The sequence below is a fragment of the Hyla sarda genome, chromosome 7 (genome assembly GCF_029499605.1).
Source record: "Hyla sarda isolate aHylSar1 chromosome 7, aHylSar1.hap1, whole genome shotgun sequence".
Taxonomy (NCBI): domain Eukaryota; kingdom Metazoa; phylum Chordata; class Amphibia; order Anura; family Hylidae; genus Hyla; species Hyla sarda.
In genome coordinates this window covers 129,462,228-129,489,647 of record NC_079195.1, presented here as the reverse complement: position 1 = coordinate 129,489,647, position 27,420 = coordinate 129,462,228, and positions in this window count along the sequence as shown.

Genomic DNA, 27,420 nt, shown 5'->3' with positions numbered 1-27,420 from the left:
ACAGATGTCTTACATTTCTGATTTACCCTCCCAATGTGTAGACTGTTATCCCATAATGTCAGTGGATTTAACTCCCCCTCCAAGCGTAAGAAGGCGTTCCAGGATTATGCTAAATTCCACCCAGATGTTATATGTCTCCAAGAGTCCCACTTTACCCAATCCTCCTACCCAGCTCACCTCCATGCCCAATAGTGTTGCTCGCGAATATTCGCAATTCGAATATTTTTCGCGAATATCGCATATTCGCGAATTCGCGAATATAGCGCTATATATTCGTAATTACGAATATTAGTTTTTTTTTTTCTTCACAGTACACATCACAGTGATCACCCCTCTCTGCTTCCAGCTTGTGTGGTGTAAAGAAGGCTGTAATACTACTGTGTGAGACTGGCGCGCGAAAATTCGCATATGCGAAAATTAACATATGCTACTTTTCGCATATGCGAATTTTCGCGTATGCTAATTTTGTATATGCTAATATTCACATATGTAAATTTTCGCATACGCGAACTTTCGCATATGCGAAAATAAAACGAGAATATAACGAATATGCGAATATTCGCGAATATATGACGAATATTCGTCCATATATTCGCGAATATTCGCGAATTCGAATATGGCCTATGCCGCTCAACACTAATGCCCAATACTCTAGAGTGTACATGTCGTCTTTTATTTCTAAGAGTCGTGGTGTACTAATTTGTTTGCATAATGCCTTTCCACTAGATGTTCAACATTCCTACAGCGATGAGGAGGGTCGTTATGTGTTGCTGTTGGGCAACCTGTATGGTAAGCGAATATGTTTGTGTAACTCCTACGCTCCTAATCCTAATCCTACATCCTGTCTCCTTCTTTCTTTCCCCTTGCTCTGTACTGTCTTCCCACATTTATAATATTCTCCTATGGGCGGGTGATTTTAATTTTGTTTACAGCATGGTCTTGGATAGATCATCTCCTGCTCCCACCTCTAGATCCAAGTCTATGCAAAAACGGATTGCCTCCGCTTTTTCCTCCCTACAACTAGCTGACAAGTGGAGAGAATGCAATGGCTCCACCAGGGGCTACACTTATTATTCGCCCTCACAGAAACACTATACCCACATTGACTGGTTGATGACTAATACACCGACCTTACCCAAGATGCAGTATGCCCGACATGTAACCTCTGCTTGGTCTGACCATGATCTAGTGTTTGCTGAGCTGGACTTTGTGGGGGGCCAAATTACTCCATATAAATTGCGACTGAATTAATCTCTCTTATCTAACCCGATGATCAAACAGCAAATCCTGGATGATCTCAATTCCTACTCCGCCATCAATGATACCCCGGGCGCTGACCCAATTTGGACTTGGTCCGCCCACAAAAGCCTATATCAGAGAGAGATTGATCTTGGTGGCTTCTCACCTGAAAAGGAATAGGAATAAATACCAGTCGACCTTACAACATAGATTGGATAGGCTTACACTGTGCCTGCATAATGCCATTAAAAAGACCAGGTTACGGCTGGACGCGTTATTAACAACCACGGTTGAGAAAGCGTTGCGCTGGACTAAGGCGACCTATTACCCTGGTAGGTATAAGGTAACCTCTTACCCTGACCGCATCTATGACACCTTTCATTTCTTCTATTCCCGTCTATATTCTACCCCGGACCAGCCGTCTCTTACCTCTGCTCGTCTTCCTTCCTATCTAGCTTCAGTCCCTCTCCCTACTCTTACACCTGCTGACCTAGTGACTCTAAATTCCCCAATCACTTTCGAGGAGGTCTCAGATACAATTTCCTCCTTGAAACTGGACAAGCCCCCACGCCCAGATGGCCTCTCAGCCGCCTACTACAAAAACATGCCCCGATCCTTATCCCTCGGTTAGTGTCCCTATATAATAGATTGTTTAGCGCCCGCTCCCTTCCCTCTGAATATCTTGACGCCTTAATTACAGTTATCCCTAAGCCCCAGAAGGACCCATCTTTAGTAATAAATTACCTACCTATATCCCTTATAAATTTAGATGCCAAAATACTAACATCCATATTAGCCTGTAGACTAAACTCACTATTACCACGCTTAGTTCACGCAGACCAGGTCGGCTTTGTCCCGGGTCGTCAGGCCGCAGATAACGTGCGGAAGGTCCTTGATATTGTTCACTGGGCCTCGACTACCTCTACGCCGATCATGCTACTGGCCCTCAATATAGAAAAGGCGTTTGACAGTGTCTCGTGGCCGTACATGTGGGGGGTTCTCGAGGCGATGGGTTTCAATGGTTCTTTCCTACACATATTGCATTTACTGTATTCCACCCCCCTCTTCCTACCTTAACCCCTTAAGGACCCGGGCTTTTTCCGTTTTTTCATTTTCAATTTTTCCTCCTTAACTTTAAAAAATCATAACTCTTAAAAATTTTCACCTAAAATTATATATAATGGCTTAATTTTTGCGTCACTAATTCTACTTTGTAATGACATTAGTCATTTTACCCAAAAATCTACGGTGAAACAGGGAAAAAAATCAATGTGCGACAAAATTGATGAAAAAACACTATTTTGTAAGTTTTGGGGGCTTCTATTTTTACGCTGTACATTTTTTGTCAAAAATGATACCTTATCTTTATTCTGTAGGTCCATACGGTTAAAATGATACCCTACTTGTATAGGTTTGAATTTGTATCACTTCCGAAAAAAATCATGAATACATGCAGGAAAATTTATACGTTTAAAATGGTCATTTTTTGACCCCTATAACTTTTTTATTTTTCTGTGTTCAGGGCGCTTTGAGGACTCATTTTTTGCGCCGTCATCTGAAGTTTTTAGCGGTACCATTTTTGTTCTGATCAGACTTTTTGATCACTTTTTATTCACTTTTTTGTGGTATAAAAAGTGATCAAAAATGCGCTATTTTGGACTTTGGAATTTTTTTGCGCGTACGCCATTGAACGAGCGGTTTAAAAAGCGGTATATTTTTATAAATCGGACATTTCCGCACGCGACGATACCACATATGTTTATTTTTATTATTATTTACATAATGTTTTTTTTATTTTTGGAAATGCCGGGTGATTTAAACTTTTATTAGGGGAAGGGATAATTGAAAGGGTTAATGATTTTTTTACACTTTTCTTATGCAACATTATAGCTCCCATAAGGGGCTATAACATTGCATTTACTGATCTTTTACACTGATTGATCCATTTCCATAGGAATGGATCAATCAGTGTTTTAGGCGATTGAATGCTCAAGCCTGGATCTCAGGCTTGAAGCATTCATTCGGCGATCGGACAGCACAGGAGAAGGTAAGAAGACCTCCTCCTGTGCTACAGCTGTTCGGGATGCCGCGATTATACCGCGGCGATCCCGAACAGCTCCCTGAGCTAGCCGGGCACTTTTACTTTCGTTTTTAGCCACGCGGCTCAGCTTTGAGCGCGCGGCTAAAGGGTTAATAGCGCGCGGCACAGCGATCAGTGCCGCGCGCTATTAGAGGCGGGTCCCGGCTTCACTATGACGCCGGGCCCGCCGCGATATGATGCGGGGTCACCGTGTGACCCCGCGTTATATCGCAGGACCGGGACCCATGACGTATGCATACGTCATGGGTCCTTAAGAGGTTAAGTTGCCCACATCTAATCCCAAACCTATAGTAATACTGAGGGGGACTCACCAGGGGTACCCATTATCCCCGGCTTTATTTGCCCTGATGATGCAACCACTGGAGATCCTCGTACGCAATTCTCCCATGGTATTAGGTGTCCCAATTGTTACGTCAACGTATAAACTGAGTCTCCTCGCGGACGACCTCTTGCTCTCTCTGACTCATCTCCTTTCTTCTCTTCCCAATCTTTTTCACCTGCTTTCTGAGCTCTCCACTTTCTCGGAATTGAGGGTCAACCCATCCATGTCCGACTCGCTATATGTAGGTACCCCCCAACATACGCGAAAACTGCTAAGTCTTAATTTTGGGTTCCCTGACCCTACATTGAAACTTCCCTACCTGGGCGTGAACTTGACGCCAGACATTTCATCTGTCTATACTGCCAACTACCCATCAGTATATAAATCTATACAACAAGATCTCCGGACTTGGGATAAACCTTATCTGTCCTGGATTGGTAGGGTTAACGCTATCAAGATGGTGGTACTACCCTGCCTTTTATATCTGTTTCGCACTCTGCCAGTCCCTGTATTTACGAAGGACCTTAAATCCCTCCAGATGGACGTTGTTACGCCGAGCGCTCCGGGTCCCTGCTCCTCCCCGGAGCGCTCACGGCGTCTCTCTCTCTGCAGTGCCCCGGTCAGACCCGCTGACCGGGAGCGCTGCACTGACATTGCCGGCGGGGATGCGATTCGCATAGCGGGACGCGCCCGCTCGCGAATCGCATCCCAAGTCACTTACCCGTCCCGGTCCCCGGTTGTCATGTGCTGGCGCGCGCGGCTCCGCTCTCTAGGGCGCGCGCGCGCGCCAGCTCTCTGAGACTTAAAGGGCCAGTGCACCAATGATTGGTGCCTGGCCCAATTAGCCTAATTAGCTTCCACCTGCTCCCTGGCTATATTACCTCACTTCCCCTGCACTTCCTTGCCGGATCTTGTTGCCTTGTGCCAGTGAAAGCGTTTAGTGTTGTCCAAAGCCTGTGTTTCCAGATCTCCTGCTATCCATATTGACTACGAACCTTGCCGCCTGCCCCGACCTTCTGCTACGTCTGACCTTGCCTCTGCCTAGTCCTTCTGTACCACGCCTTCTCAGCAGTCAGCGAGGTTGAGCCGTTGCCAGTGGATACGACCTGGTTGCTACCGCCGCAGCAAGTCCATCCCGCTTTGCGGCGGGCTCTGGTGAATACCAGTAGCATCTTAGAACCAGTCCACCGGCACGGTCCACGCCAATCCCTCGCTGACACAGAGGATCTACAACCAGCTAGCCGAATCAAGACAGTAGATCCGGCCATGGATCCCGCTGAGGTGCCGCTGCCAAGTCTCGCTGACCTACCCACGGTGGTCGCCCAGCAATCGCAGCAAATTGCCCAACAAGGACAGCAGCTGTCGCAGCTGACCGCCACGTTACAGCAACTTCTGCCACTGCTACAGCAGCAACCATCTCCTCCGCCAGCTCCTGCACCTCCTCCGCAGCGAGTGACCGCTCCTAGCCTCCGCTTGTCCCTGCCGGACAAATTTGATGGGGACTCTAGACTCTGCCGTGGCTTCTTGTCTCAATGTTCCCTGCATATGGAGATGTTGTCGGACCAATTTCCTTCAGAACGGTCTAAGGTGGCGTTCGTAGTGAGTCTTCTATCTGGAAAGGCCTTGTCTTGGGCCACACCGCTCTGGGACCACAATGATCCTGCCACAGCCACAGTCCAGTCTTTCTTCGCTGAAGTCCGTAGTTTCTTCGAGGAACCAGCCCGAGCTTCTTCTGCCGAGACTGCCCTGCTGAACCTGGTCCAGGGTAATTCTTCAGTAGGCGAGTACGCCATCCAATTTCGTACTCTCGCTTCCGAATTATCTTGGAATAACGAGGCTCTCTGCACGACCTTTAAAAAAGGCCTATCCAGTAACATCAAGGATGTGCTGGCCGCACAAGAGATTCCTGCAGACCTGCAAGAACTTATTCATTTGGCCACCCGCATTGACATGCGTTTTTCTGAGAGACACCAGGAGCTCCGCCAGGAAAAAGACCTAGATCTCTGGGCACCTCTCCCACAGTATCCTTTGCAATCTACGCCTGTGCCTCCCGCCGAGGAGGCCATGCAAGTGGATCGGTCTCGCCTGATCCAGGAAGAGAGGACTCGCCGTAGGGAAGAAAATCTTGTCTGTACTGTGCCAGTACCGAACATTTCTTGGTGGATTGCCCTATTCGTCCTCCACGTCTAGGAAACGCACGCACGCACCCAGCTCACGTGGGTGTGGCGTCTCTTGGTACGAAGTCTGCTTCTCCACGTCTCACGGTGCCCGTGCGGATTTCTCCTTCTGCCAACTCCTCCCTCTCAGCCGTGGCTTGCTTGGACTCTGGTGCCTCTGGGAATTTTATTCTGGATTCTTTGGTGAATAAGTTCTGCATCCCGGTGACCCGTCTCGTCAAGCCGCTCTACATTTCCGCGGTCAACGGAGTTAAATTGGATTGCACCGTGTGTTACCACACAAAACCCCTCTTAATGTGCATTGGACCCCATCACGAAAAGATTGAATTTTTCGTCCTTCCCAACTGCACCTCTGAAGTCCTCCTCGGTCTGCCATGGCTCCAGCTTCATTCCCCTACCCTTGACTGGACCACCGGGGAGATCAAGAATTGGGGCTCTGCTTGCCGCAAGAGATGCCTCACCTCTGCTCCCAGTCCCGTCTGTCGGGCCTCAGTGCCTCCCCCTGTGCCTGGTCTCCCCAAGGCCTATCGGGACTGTGCCGTGCCTCCTCATAGCCCCCGTTCTGGTGACACCCTGCCCCGTGCCAAGCTTCACCCTCTGCCCTCCCTCCCCATTCCCACTCCTGCTGTACTGCCTGCCTTTGAGGAAACCCTACAATCACTCCCGGTGTCCTCGTCCCATGTGAAGCAGTTGCCGGACAAAAAAAGGGGGAGTCCTAAGGGGGGGGGGTACTGTTACGCCGAGCGCTCCGGGTCCCTGCTCCTCCCCGGAGCGCTCACGGCGTCTCTCTCTCTGCAGCGCCCCGGTCAGACCCGCTGACCGGGAGCGCTGCACTGACATTGCCGGCGGGGATGCGATTCGCATAGCGGGACGCGCTCACTCGCGAATCGCATCCCAAGTCACTTACCCGTCCCGATCCCCGGCTGTCATGTGCTGGCGCGCGCGGCTCCGCTCTCTAGGGCGCGCGCGCGCCAGCTCTCTGAGACTTAAAGGGCCAGTGCACCAATGATTGGTGCCTGGCCCAATTAGCCTAATTAGCTTCCACCTGCTCCCTGGCTATATTACCTCACTTCCCCTGCACTTTCTTGCCGGATCTTGTTGCCTTGTGCCAGTGAAAGCGTTTAGTGTTGTCCAAAGCCTGTGTTTCCAGATCTCCTGTTATCCATATTGACTACGAACCTTGCCGCCTGCCCCGACCTTCTGCTACGTCTGACCTTGCCTCTGCCTATTCCTTCTGTCCCACGCCTTCTCAGCAGTCAGCGAGGTTGAGCCGTTGCCAGTGGATACGACCTGGTTGCTACCGCCGCAGCAAGACCATCCCGCTTTGCGGCGGGCTCTGGTGAATACCAGTAGCATCTTAGAACCGGTCCACCGGCACGGTACACGCCAATCCCTCGCTGACACAGAGGATCCACAACCAGCTAGCCGAATCGTGACAGACGTCTTTAAGTTCATTTGGAAATCTAAACCACCACGTATTGCGCAGTCTATCACAAAAGACTGGGTGGGTTATCAGCTCCACATTTCATTAAATATTACTATGCTCCCCGCTTAGGTCAGATGGCATGGTTCTTGGAGAATGGTGGAGTCACATTGTGGGTTGGGTTGGAATCTACCTTAATTGCCCCTCTTCCCTTCTCTGTCCTAATGTGGTCCCTCTCCCCTGTAGCTAAATATGTTCCTTTGTCTGCCCCACTAACTCTTCTCTCTCTTTCTCTGTGGCGGCTGGTCAGATTTCGTCTTTGACTCCATTCTGGTCCTTCTCCCCTGCTACCAATTGTTGGTAATCCTTTCTTCTCCCCTGGTCTATCAGTCAATGATATCGCATGGTGGACCTCACAATCCCTTGCTATTGTGCACAAATTCCATGTCCATAATAAGTTGCTGACTCTTACTGAATTCCATGAAAGGTACACATCACGGCACACTGAATCTTTTGGAACATGTCAGGTCTTCTCTTATCTACAGTCTCTTTACCCCTCCCGCATTGTTCCCCCCCCCCCTCGCAAGATATGAACGCCTGATATATTCACCATCCAGAAGGGGACTTTTAGCTATAATATATAGCATGATTAATACTCCTCCCATGACACAAAATTGTCGTTTATGACTAAATGGGAGACTGAACTTAATTTTACTATGTCCCTTCTAGATTGGCAAGAATGCTGCGATACTTTAAGTAGGGGAAGCTGGCAGGTAGCACTCACTGACACCTCCCTGAAGATACTTTATAGGGCATACAACATACCTGCTAGGCAACATTCTATATTTCCATCTACTTCCACCCTCTGTTTCAGGGGCCGTAACTCTATTGGCACCATGCACCATACTTGGTGGACCTGCACCATTGTTAACTCTTTCTGGCAGTCTATTCTCACTATCCTGCACTCTGTCCTTAGTTTTTGCTGTCCACTACAGCCGACTTTCTGCCTATTAAGCAAACGACCAGGCAGGATGCCCAGTCAACTTTTCCGACTAGCACAATTTATTTTGCTAGCGGCCAGAATTCATATAGCGGCCAGTTGGAAATTATAATTCTATAATGCTTATGGAGAAGTTAAATGCAATTCGAGCTGACAATATGGACCGCTTCGAAAAGATATGGACACCCTGGCTCTCATCTTCCTATTGTCCGGATGTCAGGTATGCCCTGACGTTGTCTTGAGAGGGTATACACTATGACTTTGCTATGCTTGTTCTTTGGCCGTATTTACCATGCTTCTCTGAAAGATCAATGTAGACCGCACATTGTTAATGTTAACTGGTTTTGCTGTTCATTATTGTTTGTTATGTCGGGCTGCGAACCGAACTATGCAATGAATGACTTCTTCTTACTTGCTTTATTTCAATAAACTTGATATGTTTGATATTAAAAGCGATCAATAAGTCCTATCAATGCAAAAATGGTACCGCTAAAAACTTCAGATCACGGCACAAAAAATGAGCCCTCATACCACCCCATATGCAGAAAAATAAAAAAGTTATAGGGGTCAGAAGATGACAATTTTAAACATATACATTTTCCTGCATGTAGTTTTGATTTTTTCCAGGAGTACGACAAAATCAAACCTACATAAGTAGGGTATCAATTTAACCGTATGGACCTACAGAATAAATAGAAGGTGTCATTTTTACCAAAAAATGTACTATGTAGAAACGGAAGCCCCCAAAATTTACAAAATGGCGTTTTTTTTTTTTTTTCGATTTTGTCTCACAATTATTTTTTTTTCCATTTTGCCGTAGATTTTTTGGTAAAATGACTGATGTCATTACAAAGTAGAATTGGTGGCGAAAAAAATAAGCCATCATATGGATTTTTAGGTGAAAAATTGAAAGAGATATGATTTTTTAAAGGCAATGAGAAAAAATGAAAATGCAAAAACGGAAAAACCCTGGGTCCTTAAGGGGTTAAACTTTTTATAAACTTTTTTTTTTTTACACTTTTAGTCCCCTTAGGGGAATTTTAGGAGGAATAATTTGATTCCTCATACAGATCAATGGGATTACATACAATCCCATTGACCTGTATGCTCTGCGCTCGATTGATAAAGCCTGGCCCTGCCAGGCTTTATCATTCTGAGCACCGGAGCCGCCTCAGCAGGAGAGGTAAGCCCTCCAGCTACCTCAGTAGTGGATTGCCCCCCCCCCCAGTGATCGCGCTGTGGGGGGGCAATCCACCCCACTGGACCACCATGGACTTGATTCAGGCACCTTTAGACCCCGCTGTCAACTTTGACAGCGACGATCTAAAGGGTTAATAGCCAGATGCATGTCGGCTATTAACGCCGGTCCCCAGCTACAGGAATACTCTGGAGGCCGGCCGGTATGATGCGGGCTTGAGTCGGGAGCCCGCGTCATACCCCGTTAACGGCCATTGGACAAGCATAGACGTCCATGGTCATTATCGGGTTAAACATGCATGGGATAAGCATAAGGCTATCCTTCATATAAGATAGGGCCAGGGACTATTGATAGGATTCACATTATTGGGAAGACTAGATGGGCCAAATGGTTCTTATATGCCGACACATTCTATGTTTCTATGTAAAAGATTTAAAAAAAGGAACTGGGTACAAAAGACTGCGGTATACAAATTAATTATATGAAGATACTAAAGTCTAATTTATCATTTAAACCGAGGTTCCCTTGCGCATTAGTGCACATAATCCAATAGGACTCTGTGAAGTGCCGATATTCGTCGTAAAAATTAGCATTTCGAATATTCGTGCTCAACACTACTTGGGAACTGTTTATCCGTTTCAACCTTAATAGTTGTCCGTAAGGTATAGCTGTTTTAGTGTGTTCAGGGTGGTAACTACAATAATGTAAGAGGGAATTCCCTGCCGTCTCATCTCGCTCTGCCAGGACCCGTGGCTAATGCAGGACATCACCGATCGCGGTGATGCCCGGCATTAACCCTTAGACGCGGCAATCAAAGTTATTTGCCGCGTTTAAAACTAAACTTAACAGTTCCCAGCAGCTCAGTTGGGTTGTTCTGGACTGCGGCGGTGAAATCGCGGCTTCCCGAACAGCTGTATGGATGGGGAAGGGTCCCTGCTAGAGATGAGCGAATCGAAGCTGACGAATCTGAATTCATTCTATTGCACAAGTCGCTTCTTTAAACTCCATTTAGTGCGATACAGGCTCCAGGGCACCTAAAATGGCTGATCTACATGTGAGGACATGGGGCAAGGAACTCTGGGAAGGCGGGAACAACGGTAGGCGGGATGACCCTGAATCACCTACAGGATGAAGCCTATCAGCAGCCAGTCACCACTGTGATGTCACAGCCCTATTTAAATCAGCAGCCATATTGCGGCCAGTCACTTATTACATTCATTACACTGAGGAGAGATAGGATGGACAGCCTTTGTGTGTTACACAGAAAAGCTTTTTCCAGCAGCGTTTCACCTACTAGTCACATCAGCGTTTCACCTCCTGGTGGACAGAGAGCAGTGCTTTTTTCCACTGAAAAGGATTTTTATTGCAGCAATTAGCTCTCTGCCCCATTCTGTAATACAATGCTGAAGAAAGTGACTGGGATGTTGTGTGTTGCCATATACATTTCAACAAACTGCCTCAACTTCATAAACCTTAGCAGAGGAGGCAGGAATAATTTTTCATCGCAATTCTGTGTCTTTGTTCCACAACAAATAATCTGCTGGTTATACTAGTCTGTAGATGGTATAATACCCAGTAGTCCATTCCTAATAGTCTTTGACAGAGTACCATTTTGGGTTTAGTACACAGCTTTTGTGTGCTCCAGCACTGTTGTGTACTGCTGGTGTTCTGCAAAAATACTTTTTTTAAACATACTGTAGTGCATTTTTCTGCCCTCTTTGTTCCACAACAAGTCCATACCACATACCTACATCTAGGTAGTATACTATTTTGTAGCTGTTAAAATATCAAGGGCCTAGATATTGTGAAAGTCCAGGCAAAAGTAATCATCGGCTGGTCTTTTACTCTAATACTTTTTTTAAGCGTCCTGTATCGCATTTTTCTGCCCTCTTTGTTGCACAACAAAAGGTCTGCTGGTTATAGTAGTCTGTAGACGGTATAATACATACCCAGCAGTCCATCCCTAATAATCTGTGAGAGAGTGCAATTTTGGGTTTAGTACACCAATACTGTGAAAGTCCAGCCAGAAGTAATCACCGGTTGATGTTTTACTGCAATAAGTTTATTAAGCGCACTGTAGCACATTTTACTGTGCATACCACATACCTACATCTAAGTAGTGTACTATTTTGTACCTGTTAATCTGTCAAGGGCCTAGATAATGTGAAAGGACAGCCAAAAGTACACACCTGCTACTGTTCTAGACAAATACTGTTTTAAGCGTAGTGAAGTGTGTTGAACTCCCCTAATATACGCACTAAGTATGTCAGGCAGAGAAATGCCAGGACGTGCACAGAGGAGTGGCAGAGGCCTAAATTCATCAAGCGCAGGCAGAGGTCGCAGCAGACTAGGGGCGAGTGGCAGCAGGAGTCGCAGCCAGAGGCCTGAGCTTCCGGTATCAGCTAGCGGTGGTGTCTCAACCAGCAAACTATCTACCGTCATCGATTGGTTAACACTGTCATCCACTTCATCACAAGTGACATCTGACACCCCCAGTCAACAGTCGGGTTCCTCAGGCACAACCCTCAGCCGGCATGGCCCGAGAGAAGTCCCTGTCCTTCCATTGCCTCTGTCCTATGCTTCTCCTTCCCCTACAGATGTATCTTATGCTGTGGGTCCAACTCCACTATTCGCTGAAGACAATGTAATAGAATCAGCAGCTACTGCCCAAACAAGAAGTGGAGAAGACATCCACCGCTTGCTCCACTAGGCGGGCAAGTAGTGAAGAGGAAAGTGACTTGGAAGGTGGTGTTCAGGCTCCTGAAGGAGGACATCAGTGAAGTGCAGACACTTGTTGATGATGATGATGATGATGAAGCCGATCGCAATTGGCAGCTGGGTGCAGAAGGGGCTTCATCAGGAGAAGAGGGTTGCAGGTTGCCCGTGAGGCAGCAGCTGAGCCATAAAGGTGGTAGCATGGTTAGCAGTCAGCATGGGGGCAGAAGTGGAAATTCTGGAGCCTGGGGGAGACCACCTACTTCGCAGCAGCCTACCTTCCCAGGAGGTAATGGAAAGGGGGTTTCTGGAGACGGCGGCAGTAGCAAAATGTGTCGGCAGAAGGTGAAGCGTGACTAGGGTCCCAATGTTGGCACCACAGCCCTGCATCAACATGTGCTGCACCACCATAAAGCAGCCTGGGAGAACCGTGGCTCCAATGTATGTCGCGGTCCAGCCTGCTGCATCACCCAGTGGCATACCGCTCCCTCTTTCAGCCAGCCAAGACTCCACCACCTCAGCCGAAGGGAGCTGTGTGTCAAACCCTCCTTCTATCGCTCCAGATGCTCCTGCTCCTTCTACTTTAAGTTAGCAATCCATCGGCGAAGCCATGTCCAAGAGACAACAGTATGCGCCCACTTATCCAATGGCACAGAAGCTGAAGGTGATCCTGTCCAAGTTGCTGGTGCTGCAGTCCCTCCTTTTTCAAGTGGTGGACTCTGCATCTTTCAGAGAACTGATGGCTTGTGCCAAGCCGAGGTGGAGATTGCAAAGCCATCATTTCTTTGCGAAGAAGGCAGTACCAGCCCAATTTTGTGGAAGAGAAGGTGGGCCAGTCCTTGAGCCTGTCGGTGTGTACCACAGTGTACGGCAGCACTGACGTCTGGAGCTGTAACTATGGTCAGGGTCAATACGGGTCCATAATGGCTCACTGGGTGAAACTGGTTCCTGCACAGCCACAACACCAACTTGGACAGGTCACGCCGCTTCATCCTCCATGCTCTCAGGCCGTTGCTCCTGTGACAGTGTGCACACTCCACCTCCTCATCCTCCCCCATGTCCTCAGCCTCCACTGCCCAGACAAGTCTCAGTGCCCCTTAAGCATACCATCTCATGCTGCCAACATGTCCATGCTGTGTCATTCAGCCACTATATGGTGTCCTCCGCATCAGACCTTGTTTAACTCTCCTTTGTCACCAGGTACTGGTATTGCCATCTACTGCACCACTCTGTCACCGGGTCACTTTCAGGACTCCTGATGCTGCTGCCACCTCCAGGCTGTCTCATTCAGCCACTATATCGTCTCATCATGCTTCAGTCAACTCCAGGCAGTGCCATTCGGCCACTATATGGTCTCCTCATGCTACACCACCTCCAGGCTGTGCCATTCAGGCATTATATGGTCTCCTCATGCTTCAGCCAACTCCAGGCTGTGCCATTCAGTCACTATATGGTCTAAATACACAATATAGAGAGAAGAAACTGAGAACATACCTGAGGATCCTGCTGCAACAATTTATTCAAAGTTCACTCAGAACATAGATGCGACATCTTCCCCACATCTTCTACTTGGTGGCACTATATGGTCTCCTAATGCTTCAGCCACCTCCAGGCTGTGCCATTGAGACACTATATGATCCCCTCATGCTGCCACAAACTATATGGTTTAATGATGCTGCTGGGCCTGGGACATTACCTAAAAATATTTTATGGTGGCACTAACAACCATAAATCTTCAATTACAATTTTAAAATACATATTTTAATCTTAGGGATTGTGAAGCCCTATTATCTACTCATGCTGCTGCCAGCTCCAGGCTGTGCCATTCAGCCCCTATATGATTTACTGATGCTGCTGGGCCAGGGACATTACCTATAATTATCACAAGAATCCAATGAAACAGCTTGGAGCGATAGCAATGAGCCACAACTGATTTAATGAAACATTCTCCCTTTCATAGTCATAAGGCGCTGAGAGGTAGGGGCTAGAACAGGTGGTATCTCCCATGGCGGAGCACCGCCAGCTCGATGCTCACCAGAATGGGTACTCAAAAAATTTAAATAAATTCAAATTAAATTAAAATTACATTAAAAATCTCTTTATTACCTTCAATTTTGAGACCATATGGTCTCCCTGCTGCCACATTGAAGCTCTGCAGCAGTGATTCTAATAGCAATTCCTGTAATCTGCATGTCATACTGAATAACTGTATTATTTCACTAACACAGCACACTCCCTATGCATGTTAGGACAAGGCAAAGTGCTCTACACCCCTATAAATAGCCATTCTTAATACTGAATAAATTCGGTCTAAACTCAATTTTTGGGGAACATTCGGCGAATTGGCCAAATCGAGTTTTTCAAAAGTTCGCTAATCTCTATTCCCTACCTGCCTCCATCTCCATCCGATCGGCGCTCTGCTGCTCCATGCCTGAGATCCAGGCTGGAGAAGCAGAGAGTCGATAACACTGATCAATGCTATGCTATGGCATAGCATTGAACAGTGTATGTAATCAGAAGATTGCATGTAATAGTCCCCTATGGGTCTGTAAGCGGAAGATTGAAAGTGTTATGAATGTTAGAAGATGAGGAGGAAAAAACGAAAGTGCAAAAATGAGAAATGGCCCGGTCCTTAAGGGGTTAAAGTTTGTTTTTTGTTTTTTTTGCAGGCCGGACACAATAGGATAAGAAAAAATTCCACTGCACTACTCCTTTAAATGAATAGGTAGCACTCAGAAAGTTACTAAGCAAACCCTAGTGGTTTCTGTTGGCAAATTTCTTTGGGGTGAATTTACTAAGATTGTGTTTTTATACACCGGTATTTAATAGGTTATCCAGGAGTAAAAAAATATGCTTGCTTTCTTACAAAAAAGAGTGCCTGTTTGCATATGGTATTACATCTACTTCAATGGAACTGAGCTGCATTACCACACACAAACTCAGGACAAAAGTGGCACTGTTTTTGGAAAAAAACATCGTTGCTTTGGTAAGCAAGTTCTGTCGTTCTTTTTTTCTTGCTATTTTTTTGCTTATGTGTGACATATTTATCATACTATCACAGGGGGTTGATAAATTTGGCTTACATGAGCAAAAACCAAGAAATCACTTTTAAATACCATTTTTTTAGCACACATAAGCAAAAACCAAATAATTACTACAGAACACCACTATGCAGCTTTGAAAAAAAATGTGCATATATATTTTTTTGGTTACTTCTTCTACAGATCCGTGTATCCTGTGGACTCCTTCGGATTCAGTGGACTACTTCTACGACCAGCGTTTTTCTTTGCTTGATGTTAATGAAATGGTTAACGAGGGCTTGTGGGGAGTGTTTTTTTGTAATAAAATTTTTTTTATTCAATTAATACCCCGGAACCCAACACCACAGGGGTGCCGGGAAGAGCCGGTACCAACAGGCCCGGAGCGTCAAAAATGGCGCTCCTGGGCCTAGGCGGTGTCAGGATCCGGGCTGGTAGCGGAGGCTGGTGGTGGATCCGCTGTGCCAGAGAGGTGATGGCGAGAGCCGTAACAGGGGAACAGAATCTAAGGGATTACTGGTTTTCACCAGAGCCCGAGGCAAAGCGGGATGGACTTGCTGCGACAGGTAGCCCCCAGGTCGTTCCACGCAGTAGCGACTCAACCTCTCTGGCTGCTGAGATAAGGCAAGGTACAAGAGGATCAGGCAAAGGCGTAGTCAGACGTAGCAAATGGTCAGGGCAGGCAGCAACAGTTCACAGGCGGTAGTCGGTAGCAACGGGTCGGCAACAGTCAAGAAATACACAGGAACGCTTTCACAATGGCACAAAAGGAAACAAAGACCCGGCAGGAGGCCGTGGGAGGAGATGGTACTTATAGGCAGTGCACAGGTGCAGGTCTAATTAACTCCAAACAGCACTGCCTCTCACAAACCTTAACCCTTAACAACCAGTTTGGGCCAGGCACCAATCACTGGTGCACTGGCCCTTTAAATCTAAGAGTCCCGGTGCACACGCGCCCTAGAGAGCGGGGACGCACACGCCGAGACTCAGGAGCACTGCCTGGGGACACATGCTGTGAGCGCGCCGAGGCCAGCAGGGGGCCCGGAGCGCTCAGCATAACAGGCGGTAACAGGCTGGCGTAATTTAGGCTGGGGAGGGCCAGTAACAATGGTCCTCGCCCACCCTGGCTGTTATTGTTTGGTTGGTATTTGGCTGATAATAAAAACAGGGGGGACCCTATGTGTTTTTTTTTTTTATATTTAATTATTTATTTAAAAAAAAAACGCATTGGGTCCCCCCTATTTTTATTTTCAGCCAAATACCAACCAAACAGTAACAGCCTGACGTTACCAGGGTCGGCGAGGACCATTGTTACTGGCCCTCCCCAGCCTAAATAACGCCAGCCTGTTACCGCCTAGGCCCAGGAGCGCCATTTTTGACGCTCTGGGCCGGTTGGTACCGGCTCTTCCCGGCACCCCTGTGGCGTTGGGTACCGGGGTAATAATTGGGGGTTAGCGCTAGCTGTTTTTGTGGCTAACGCTAAGCCCAGCTTAGTAATGAACTCCGTCTATAAGACAGCTTCCACTACTAAGCCTGTCAAGTAAAGTAAGGAAAAAACAGGTTTATAAAAAATTTTATTACAAAAAACACTCCCCCACAAGCCCTCGTTAACCATTTTATTAAAATCAAACAAAGAAAAACGCTGGTCATCAAAGTAGTCCACCGAATCCGAAGGAGTCCACATGATACACGGATCTGAAATGAGAAGGAAAAAAAAAAGGGTTAGTACATTTATTATCACCTGATCGCACATCTCCCGCAATGCACGACTACAACTCCCAGCATGCCCTTACAGTAAGGACATGCTGGGAGTTGTAGTTGTGTGGTGCAGGAGATGTGTGGGCAAGTGACAAGCTTGTCCCCTGCCCCCAGCTGCAGGACTACAACTCCCAGCATGCCCTTACAGTAAGGACATGCTGGGAGTTGTAGTTGTGTGGTGCAGGAGATGTGTGGGCAAGTGACAAGCTTGTCCCCTGCCCCCAGCTGCAGGACTACAACTCCCAGCATTCCCTTTACAGTAAGGGCATGCTGGGAGTTGTAGTCCTTCAGCTGGGGGTGGGGGACAAGCTTGTCATTCCCCTGCACTGCACAACTACAACTCCGAGCATGTCCTTACACACACTCACCCATCCAGCTCAGCGATCCTTCTCTCCGGGCGCCCTGCGAGTGACGTCACTGACGGAGGGACGTCGGGTCGGCGCAACTGAAGGCCTGGGAGTGGAGGCCGGGCACAGTGCAGGTGAAGGCCGTGGGGGCTGGGGGGGAGTAGAGGGGTGCTAGTGGGGGCGGAGGCCAGGAACAGTGCAGGTGAAGGCCAGGGGGCTGGGGGGAGTAGAGGGGTGCTGGTGGGGGCGGAGGCCGGGAACAGTGCAGGTGAAGGCCGGTGGGGTTACGAACGGGCACAGCGCAGGAGAAGGCCGGTGGGGGGGGGATGTGGGTTGGGTGGGGGTGCTGACGGACCCCCCCCCCTGACAGACTCCTATATCCCCTAATCATGTCACTGTTCCGGTCGGGTCCTGTGATTGGTTGCTTGTCCTGGCCAATCACAGGACCCAGCGGTAAATGTGAAATGACAACAGGGGATTTAGGAGTCTGACATTACAGTGCAGCCACCCGGGCTCCTCATACTGCCTCCCCGCTACCCTCACTTAATAATGATGAGGACACTGATATACATCCCCCCTTGTCTCCCACCCCTGCTGCTCAGCTCCCGCTGCTACAAGACTACAACTCCCAGCGTGTCCTCACTGTAAGGGCATGCTGGGACTTGTAGTCTTGCCACAGTTAGCAGACAGATGAGAGTCGTGTGGCGCTGGCAGGGGAGGGGGGGGTGTAAATCACTGCAGTGTCCCTGTAGCGAAGTGAGGGTAGCGGGGAGCAAGTTTATCAGAGCCTGGGCGGCAGTAGCTTTTCCTGCTCCATGTTGGAGCTGGAGTAAATTTAGCCAATTTTTACGGCCGTTGCGACATTTTATTGCGCAGCTGCGACTGTCACAGTTAATAAATACCTGACTAAAGCAAATCCATTTTGAAAACTTAACTACGTAAGCAAGTTTGAATTTTCTTGCTTTTCTTGTTCTTCACGCAAATTGTCGCACGAAAACACACGTAGTCGCAGTTGCGACAATTTTGCGACAATTATAGTAAAGAAAACCTGACTAAACCCCTTGATAAATGTCTGTCTATGTTTTTCTAATTCTGGAGTAAAATATATTTGACATATCTTTGAAGCAAAGTTTGCCCCAGTTATATGACCATGATAAATTCCCTCCTTTATCTTTACAGGGGATTTGAAGCTCTGAAGTAGAAAAACTGCCCTCCTATTCACTATAATGACATGTGAAATAATTCAGCAAAGTTTTTAAATAATGTGGATTACAAAATGATGATCAAAAGTGGGTCTTCATTTTAAAGAGGTTGGTCATTTTAAACCCATATTCTGCCATTTAATGGAAGTGCAATCTTCAGTGTAGATGAATGTGGCATGTTAAGACGCAAACATCAAGCAAAATATACATGAGACAACATTGTTAATCATGCAGCACATACTAATGCAGAAATCAAAGATATCGGTCTCGCTGTACTTTCGGAAGGTATTTGGGGAACCTCACACGTTTGTTTCAGAAGTAAATTAATGAATGTAAAAAAAGGTTTGTGGTTCCTCGTATTTTCAGTATCAGCCAGATACCATCCAAGCAGCAACAGCCTGATGTTACCAGGGTGGGCGAGGACCACTGTTATTGGCCCTCGCGATCCTAAATAACATCAGTCTGTTACCGACTAGGCCCAGGAGTGCAATTTTCGATGATCCTAGCCTGTTGGCACCAGCTCTTCTGGTAATAATTGGGGGTTAGCACTAGCTGTTTTTGTGGCTAACACTAAGGCCCAGTTTAGTCATGGAATGTGTCTATAGGACAGCTTTAACTTCAAAAGCCAGTAAAAAAAAACAAAAAAATAAAAAAAACACAACACTTTAAATCATTAATAAAGTTAAAGTTAAACAAAAGCAGGAGTCACCGAAAACACTAATACTTAACTTTTATTAGATATATTCTTTAAAAAATGGGGAATAACCCCAAAAACAAACATCAAAAAAAGAATTAAACAAAAACCAGGACCTGATAAATGTCCATATAATCACCAGATAATCAAAAATATAGATATAAAAGTATCCCTATAGGCAACCACGTAGGTCAGAGAATATAATGGTATGTATGACCTCACAATAAAGGATGGGGTATAGGTGGGGAAAGAGGGAAAAGGACCTAGGAGGGGTAATAGGCCGTAGTAGATAGTTGTCCGCTACCTGTCGCTTACCCTGTTTCACCCTCTTGCTATACCTATACCTAGGCGGAGTTTACGCCCTGATAAGGGCGGCCCCGCTCTGGAACCTGGTCTATTCTTACTCCTATGTACCCTATAACAGGGAATGGTTAGAAAATGAACTAACTGTCTCACTGGGGAGCCCTAATTAGCTACAGGGATGGGGATGAAGACCCTTAGCTATGCACTTATTGATAGGTTTTTAAAGATAGTGAGACATCACCCCAAGAGAGCGAGATAGGGGTGAACAAAACAGAAATGTATATACATATATAGACCGGTCCAGGCTCAGTAACCTATTCTCTCCACTTGTTATATAATATTAAGTATCGAACTGTTACTACTAGCTTGCTATGTATAATATTATAGTACAAAAAGAATGATATATTTTTGCAATATGCCACAAATATTGGTACACACCCTAATCGACCATTTGGGAGGGTGTAGCCTTTGGCAATACCACAAAATTAGCCAATACATGGAAAAACAAGTAGAAGTATTATATATTCAAATCAGATATCAAATTGGTACCATCACTATTCAAATGAGGTCAAAAAAAGCGATAATGCATATATGAATTGGTATCACAATTGTTTGCATACAGCTGATAGCATAATATCAAGGATGCATAAAAATACGTGGAGATCATAGTTTAAAGGATGTAATCTATACTCATCCAATCTAGGTGCCATATAGGGATGTTCCAACGCGTTTCACACCCCCTTGTTCATCAGGGGACGATTGGGGGGTTGCATACTGAGTCAGAGATGAAGTGATGGCCGATGTTGGAAGCAATATTGATGGTGATTGCTAGGAGCCATGTCTGTAACTGGGACTTGCCCAGTTTATATACCGAGGAGGTAACCTCCCTCAATATCCATCCGGCCAATGCCGGATCTGTATCCGTGTAAACAAAAAACTGGATTGGACAGATATCCGTTGTTCATCCCACCTGCATAGGTCCGGAGATGACATCAGACGCTAAAACACATGCGGTGTAAAGGAATGTTGTTTGCCGAATATACTTCCGGAGGCGATCATGTGATCAGCTGTGTCACATGATCGCTGAGCGGCCTCGTTTACGAGCGGCCTAGATTCAGACCGCTCATGTGCTATGTGCATAGCAACGCGTCCACGGAGATGTGTATATCACCTTGACCGGCAGCCGGCCTCGTTCTGGATGCCGCACAGAGCACATAGCGACGCGTCCATAGCGATACGAGCATCATTCTGGTCGGCAAAGTGGCCACTCTCCGGGAGCACATATCACCTGATGTGAGGCCAGCATATTCTGGGCTATAGCCCTGACGAACTGTCTTGGTACTATATATAGGACGTCCGAACATCAGTTGTGGTGTCTCCAGCACCCGCCGTAGTTATATATATAACAACGCCCATATGCACATAACCCTAGAGATATATGTACCCTCATCCGATGATATGGGTACACCGCCGCATCTTATTATATTTGGGAAAATTCCACATAATAAAACGGAAAATTGTATAGAAATTGATGTTAAGTAGTATACGATGTGAGACATGTTTGATACATAATATTTTATAGCCTCTGATTGTAATAAGACAGACTTGGACTCTTAAATTAATTTAGATTAATATCTAAAGTATAACAATTATCTCATATTGCTCCCTATCTTAAACATAGGAGATATGGACCTAGTAGTATAAAACTCAGGTCCTTTGTTGACTGAGAAGTGATCAAATTATTTTCATAATTCACATCTTCATAAAAGCAAATAAGGTCGGTTTGGCAACTTCTATCCTTTATAAACCCATGCTGGCTATCACTTAAAAGAGTATTACCCCCTATGTATTGCTATAGTCTCTTATAAGCCTTTCAAACAATTTTCCCACAGTGGACATTAAGCTAAAATTACATGGGGGAAACCATAAGCCCTTTTTGAAGCTTGGTACCACATTTGCCTTGCACCAGTCCCTTGGCACAATGCCAGACACCAGAGAATCTCTAAATATTATAAACAAGGGTACAGAAATTGCTGAACTGAGTTGTCTATGAACTCTTGGGTGTAATCCATCTGGTCCTTGAGCTTTGCTTACATACACTTTATTTAATTTACATTGAACCATATCTACATTAAGCCAAATTAGTACATTACATGATGTATTACCATCACTGGTACAGCCTGCGTCAGCTCCTCCCTCTTGCTTTGTATATACAGAACTAAAGAAACCATTTAACAATATCTTATACTGCTGATTTTCTTTATATATTTTAGACATGTTCTAGAATTCTTTTGGCTGGAGGTCTTGGTCAATATTCAACTTAAGTTTTCAGATACAATACTCTTCAATCCATCGACTTGACTGTCAGGAGATATGTTGGTGTTTAGCCCTCTTCCTACAGGCAAGAAAATCATTTTTGGTAGATTATTGATCCTCATGAGACTTCTCATTTTAAGAAATGCGGTTTCTTCTGTGCCTATCAGGTATTTTGCATTTCTTGGCAAGGCAGGTATATGATCATGATTGTTCAATCAATTGTTATAATGCATTAGTTTTTATGGGACAATTTGTTTACTTAGTAATTATTTCTTAGTAATGTATTTTTCCCTCTGGCTCTCTCTAATCTTTGGAGTACGTCTGAGAGGGACTTTTATGTTGAAAAATATGCTGTTTATAAGTTATATTTACATTCAATTTTGTAGGCAAACAAATAAATAATAGTGGGCTTCAGAAAATACTGTAAGAAAAATAAAAATAAAATTATTAAATCACCCCCATGAAAACCAGACTTAGCTAGTGAAAAGAAAAATGAATAGCTCTTAGAATATGATGACAAAGAAGCAAACCCGCAGTGTTCTCAAAGGTGTATCCCTAAAGCTTACCTGACCTATAAAATCTTAAGACTTAAAAAATGCATAGTCAACCCTTCATAGTGGTGACATGGGCTCTCACTACTGTTAATAAGCCTACTCCCTGGTGCACAGCAATTTATCATTCTTTACTTTCCTGGGGTGGGACCAGACAGAACAGTAGCTCCCATAAGGGACTGAGGCGATCGACTCAGGTGTGCTGCTGCAAGGGGGCACATCAGCTAAGGATGTCCGGCAAAAGGGAGTCCAGCACACATTACATTTGGCAATGATTCCCAACCAGGGTGCCCCGGCAGTGGGAAAGATTACACAAAAATGTTGTTGAATTTGCCATCCCCGCCTGTGCATCTGTGACTAGAGTGCTATGAATGAGCCCCAGGAGCGCAGGTCGGGTGGAAGAGACGTCTGTGCACACTGCCGGGACGGGATGCTGCAGCTCTAAGCCCCGTGTATCCTCCTTCTCCTTTGAAGGAGCTGTGGACTCTGGATTGTCCCTGGTCCCTCAGCAGAATGATGTGGATGGAGGAAAGGAGCAGGGGTAGTGCTGATAGAGGCCTACTCAGCTTCAGTGCATCCCCAGCCTTCTTTCACTCCTCTACACCTCTCTATCACATCTGGACACCCCTCTGTTATCCCGTACACCCCTCTGTCACCCCTCTACACCCTTCTGTCACCCCTCAAACCCCTGTCACCCCTGTACACACACTCTTCTGTCACCTGTTAACACCGCTCTGTCACCCATGTACACCTTTCTACACCCCTATCTCTCATGTACACCCCTCTGTCACTGTGTTGGTAAGGCAGGAGGCATTGTGTGAGCTTGGGGGGGGGGGGCTTGGAGGCATTTGAGTAAGGCTGTAAACATTGTGTGTTGTGGGAAGGCTGGTGGCATTGTGTTTGGAGGAGGCTGGAGGCATTTGTGGGGAAAAGAGGAGGGTAAAGCTGGAAAAGTGCAAAGCCTAATATGTTTTGGGGTGCAGGTTCTTCCCTGAATAGTTATGACTGGAAGAGATCATCATGATCTCCTGGGCCAGATGGGGAAGAAAAAATAAAAGGGAATGACTCTGATCAGTGAATATGTCACATCGCTGCATATAGCAGTACTGTAATCTACATAAGAAAATATAAAAAAAATTGGTAGGGATGGCGTGTAAAAAAAAAATTCTGAGGGGTTCCCTGAGCCCAAATGGGGGAGGGGGCACAATCTTCTGTTCCTGTCTCTGGTGCAAAAGGAGCTAGCTACAGCTCTGGGACCAGAGCTAGACTGTTTGCCAGCAATGCTCACATAGGGACTTTCTTTTCCTTACTCATTATGTCAATTATAGGACAGCTATTACTCTGTTGTTGGACTGGCACGCAGGCTAGCACTTTTCTGGTGGATAAAGTACAGCATTCTACTACAGATGGCTTATCGGGGGAAGGGGATTAATGATGCACTGGGTTTGCAAGATGATATGTGAGCAGAAAGGTAAAACAGCAGCAGTGCAGTAAATAAGGGGGTCACACTAAGCACTGAACCACTACTGATGATAATACTAATAGGGCTGCATAGTGTACAGTAGTAGGATTACAAGTTACAAGGGACTGCAGCCTAGAACTTAATGGGTGATCAGAGTTGGAAAGGAAGCCATAATTTACATTTCAGGCACAGTGTGTACCTTCTAAAGGAAAATTCTCGCAATTTAGAAGAATGGGCAAATGCACTTTATCCAACTTAATCAATTTAAGCTGATCTCCTGTGTCCTGAACATATAGTTTATCTCCAGCCATCACTGCGGAGCCTGTATTCACCCAGTCTCCACACAGAACACGACATGCACTATTTATAGTGATATCCATCTGTGGGAACCCTATTTGGCTTCCAATCAGCCATACTTATGAAGACCTCTATTTTCCCCCTGTATCTTGTTGACACTGACATGCGCAGTAGCTGTCCGTCCGCCTTCCGATTGGCCATATTTGTGTAGACCTTCATTCCCCTATGCTTTGTCAGCGGTGACATGCGCATTCGGCTGTGCGGCTTTTGATTCAGATCAGCCGGCGCTTGTAAGAGACTCCACCCTACTGTGATGCAGCCATCACGTGAGACTGCGATCAAAGAATATTGAACTGCCTACATTAGTTCCGTCCATGGCGATCAGACTCAATACATATCAGGTGTATGCATTACGTCTTATGCTTTCATTGGCTATCTCCTATGTAAATACCATGCTCCCCCAGTCCCACAACACTAATAGATAAAGCCTATCCTGGCGAAACGGGTCGGAGGTTTGGTGTGGAACTAGGATGAGTCCTGTCAGCTGTATCCATCTGTAGCTACACTTCGTTATACCCTTGCTCTTAGGTCACTGCTGTAAGTCAGCAAGCAGGTTGCACTATCGCACTTCACCTTGATATCAGCCGTTTGGCCTTTCCTGTGACTTATCTGAGTCGGGTATTTCTACTCCTGCTCTTTTTAGGAGTTGTTGCCCTTGTAATCTGTACTGGACTCTACACTGCATTTTTACTTATATTTACCCTTTGTAGCATAACTTGAATACAGACATACAGCTGTGTACAATACCAGGACTGGTAGACTGAGGACTGAAAATTTTGTGTCTTTTCCATACCTTCTAAAGGTGATAGACAGACATTAGTTTTAAGGAAAGAAACACACTGGCACTGCCCAAAACATTTTGCTGAAGATAAAGTTTAGGGCCAGCTGGACGAGGGGGTTGGGGGTGGGAGGGGGGTCGTATTGTTGCGAGCCATGCAAGCCTTACATAAAAGAGAGATGTTGATGAAGGTTTTGGAGGAAATTCAACAGGGATGCTCATTTTTATTCAGGATTTCCATCCTACCTTCTAAAGTGTGAATAACATGGAGTTCCTTGTCTCGGGTCACCAATGAATGTGTAGTAAATTCCCATTTGTAAGAAATCTTTTGAGACCTCAGTGCCAGTGTCACAGAAGTTGCAATGCAACAGTGGAGAGATCACTAAATAAGAAAACCTTATTATATTTTTCAGAGATGGAATCTTGATTGCGGGTTTCCATCAGAGCATCCTTAACCCCTTATGCACTCAGCCCATTTTCACCTTAAGGACCGGAGCATTTTTTGCACATCTGACCACTGTCACTTTAAGCATTAATAACTCTGGGGTGCTTTTACTTTTCATTCTGATTCCAATAATGTTTTTTCGTGACATATTATACTTTATGTTAGTGGTAAATTTTTGTTGATACTTGTATAATTTCTTGGTAAAAAAATTCAAAAATGTAATTAAAAATTTGAAAATGTAGCATTTTTTGAACTTTGAAACTTTCTGCTTGTAAGGAAAGTGGACATCCCAAATACATTATATATTAATTCACATATAAAATATGTGGGTGCGGCCAATAGACTGGTTTGAGTGGCATTGGGGCCGCTCTGCCGGTGGGTCATTCCCCCCTGTGGGCATTGGTGTCGCGGCGGTGGTGCTCGCCGCCCAGTGCTGCGCCATTTTATGCTAGGGACGTTAGTGACCCACTCTAAATAGGTGGCCTTGACGTGGCGAGTGGGCTTGTACTTTTTGATCAAAAATGTATACTAACAACCTGTTAGTTTTTGATATTATGCTGAGAAGCAATCAGATCATTATACAAGATTGTAGATGTGCACCATGTCTGTTTTTCTACCCGAATTCACACATATAAAATATGTCTACTTTATGTTTGCATCATAAACTTGACATGTTTTTACTTTTGGAAGACATCAGAGGGCTTTAAAGTTCAGCAGCAATTTTCAGATTTTTCACAAAATTTTCAAAATCGGAATTTTTCTGGGACCAGTTCAGTTTTGAAGTGGATTTGAAGGGCCTTCTTATTAGAAATACTCCATAAATTACCCCATTACAAAAACTGCACCCCTCAAAGTATTCAAAATTACATTCAGAAAGTGTGTTTACCCTTTAGGTGTTTCACAGGAATAGCAGCAATATGAAGAAGAAAAGAGGTAAAAGGAGAGAAATCCCACAACATTTTTGACCCAATTTCTCTAGAGTAAGGAAATACATAATATGTGGATGTTAAGTGCTCTGTGGGTGCAACGGGTAATAGGAGAAAATGCACCCCCCCCCAAATTTGTTACCCTGTCTCTTCTGAGTATGGAAATACCCCATGTGTGGGCATCAGGTGCACTGCAGGCACACTACAATGCTCAGAAGAGAAGGAGTCACATTTGGCTTTCGGAAAGCAAATTTTGCTGAAATGGTTTTTGGGGAGCATGTCGTATTTAGGAAGCCCCTATGGTGCCAGAACAGCAAAAAAAAAACTCCATATGGCATACTATTTTGGAACATAAACCCCTCAAGGAACGTAACAAGGGGTACAGTGAGCCTTAACACCCCAGAGGTGTTTGATGACTTTTCGTTTAATGTGTAAATAATTTTTTTTTCACAAAAATGCATTTTTTTCCCCAGATTTTTTATTTTTACAAGGGGTAAAAGGAGAAAATGCCCCCCCCCCAAAAAAAAAAATTTGTAACCCCATCTCTTCTGAGTATGGAAATACCCCATGTGTGCACGTCATGTGCACTGCGGGTGCACTACAATGCTCAGAAGTGAAGGAGTCACATTTGGCTTTTGGAAAGCAAATTTTGCTGAAATGGTTTTTGGGGAGCATGTCACATTTTGGAAGCCCCTATGGTGCAAGAACAGCAAAAAAAACTCCATTTGGCATACTATTTTGGAAACTACACCCCTCAAGGAATGTAACAAGGGGTACAGTCAGCCTTAACACCCCACAGGTGTTTGACAACTTTTATTTAAATTTGGATGTGTAAATGATAATTTTTTTCACTAAAATGCTGATTTTTTCCCCAAATGTTACATTTTACAAGGGATAATAGGAGAAAATGCCCCCCAAAATTTGTAACCCCATTTCTAAAAGTGCTCTGTAAAGTGCTCTGCGGATGCACTACAATGCTCAGAAGAGAAGGAGCCACATTTTGCTTTTGGAAAACAAATGTTACTGAAATTGTTTTTTTGGGGGACATGTCACATTTAGGAAGCCCCT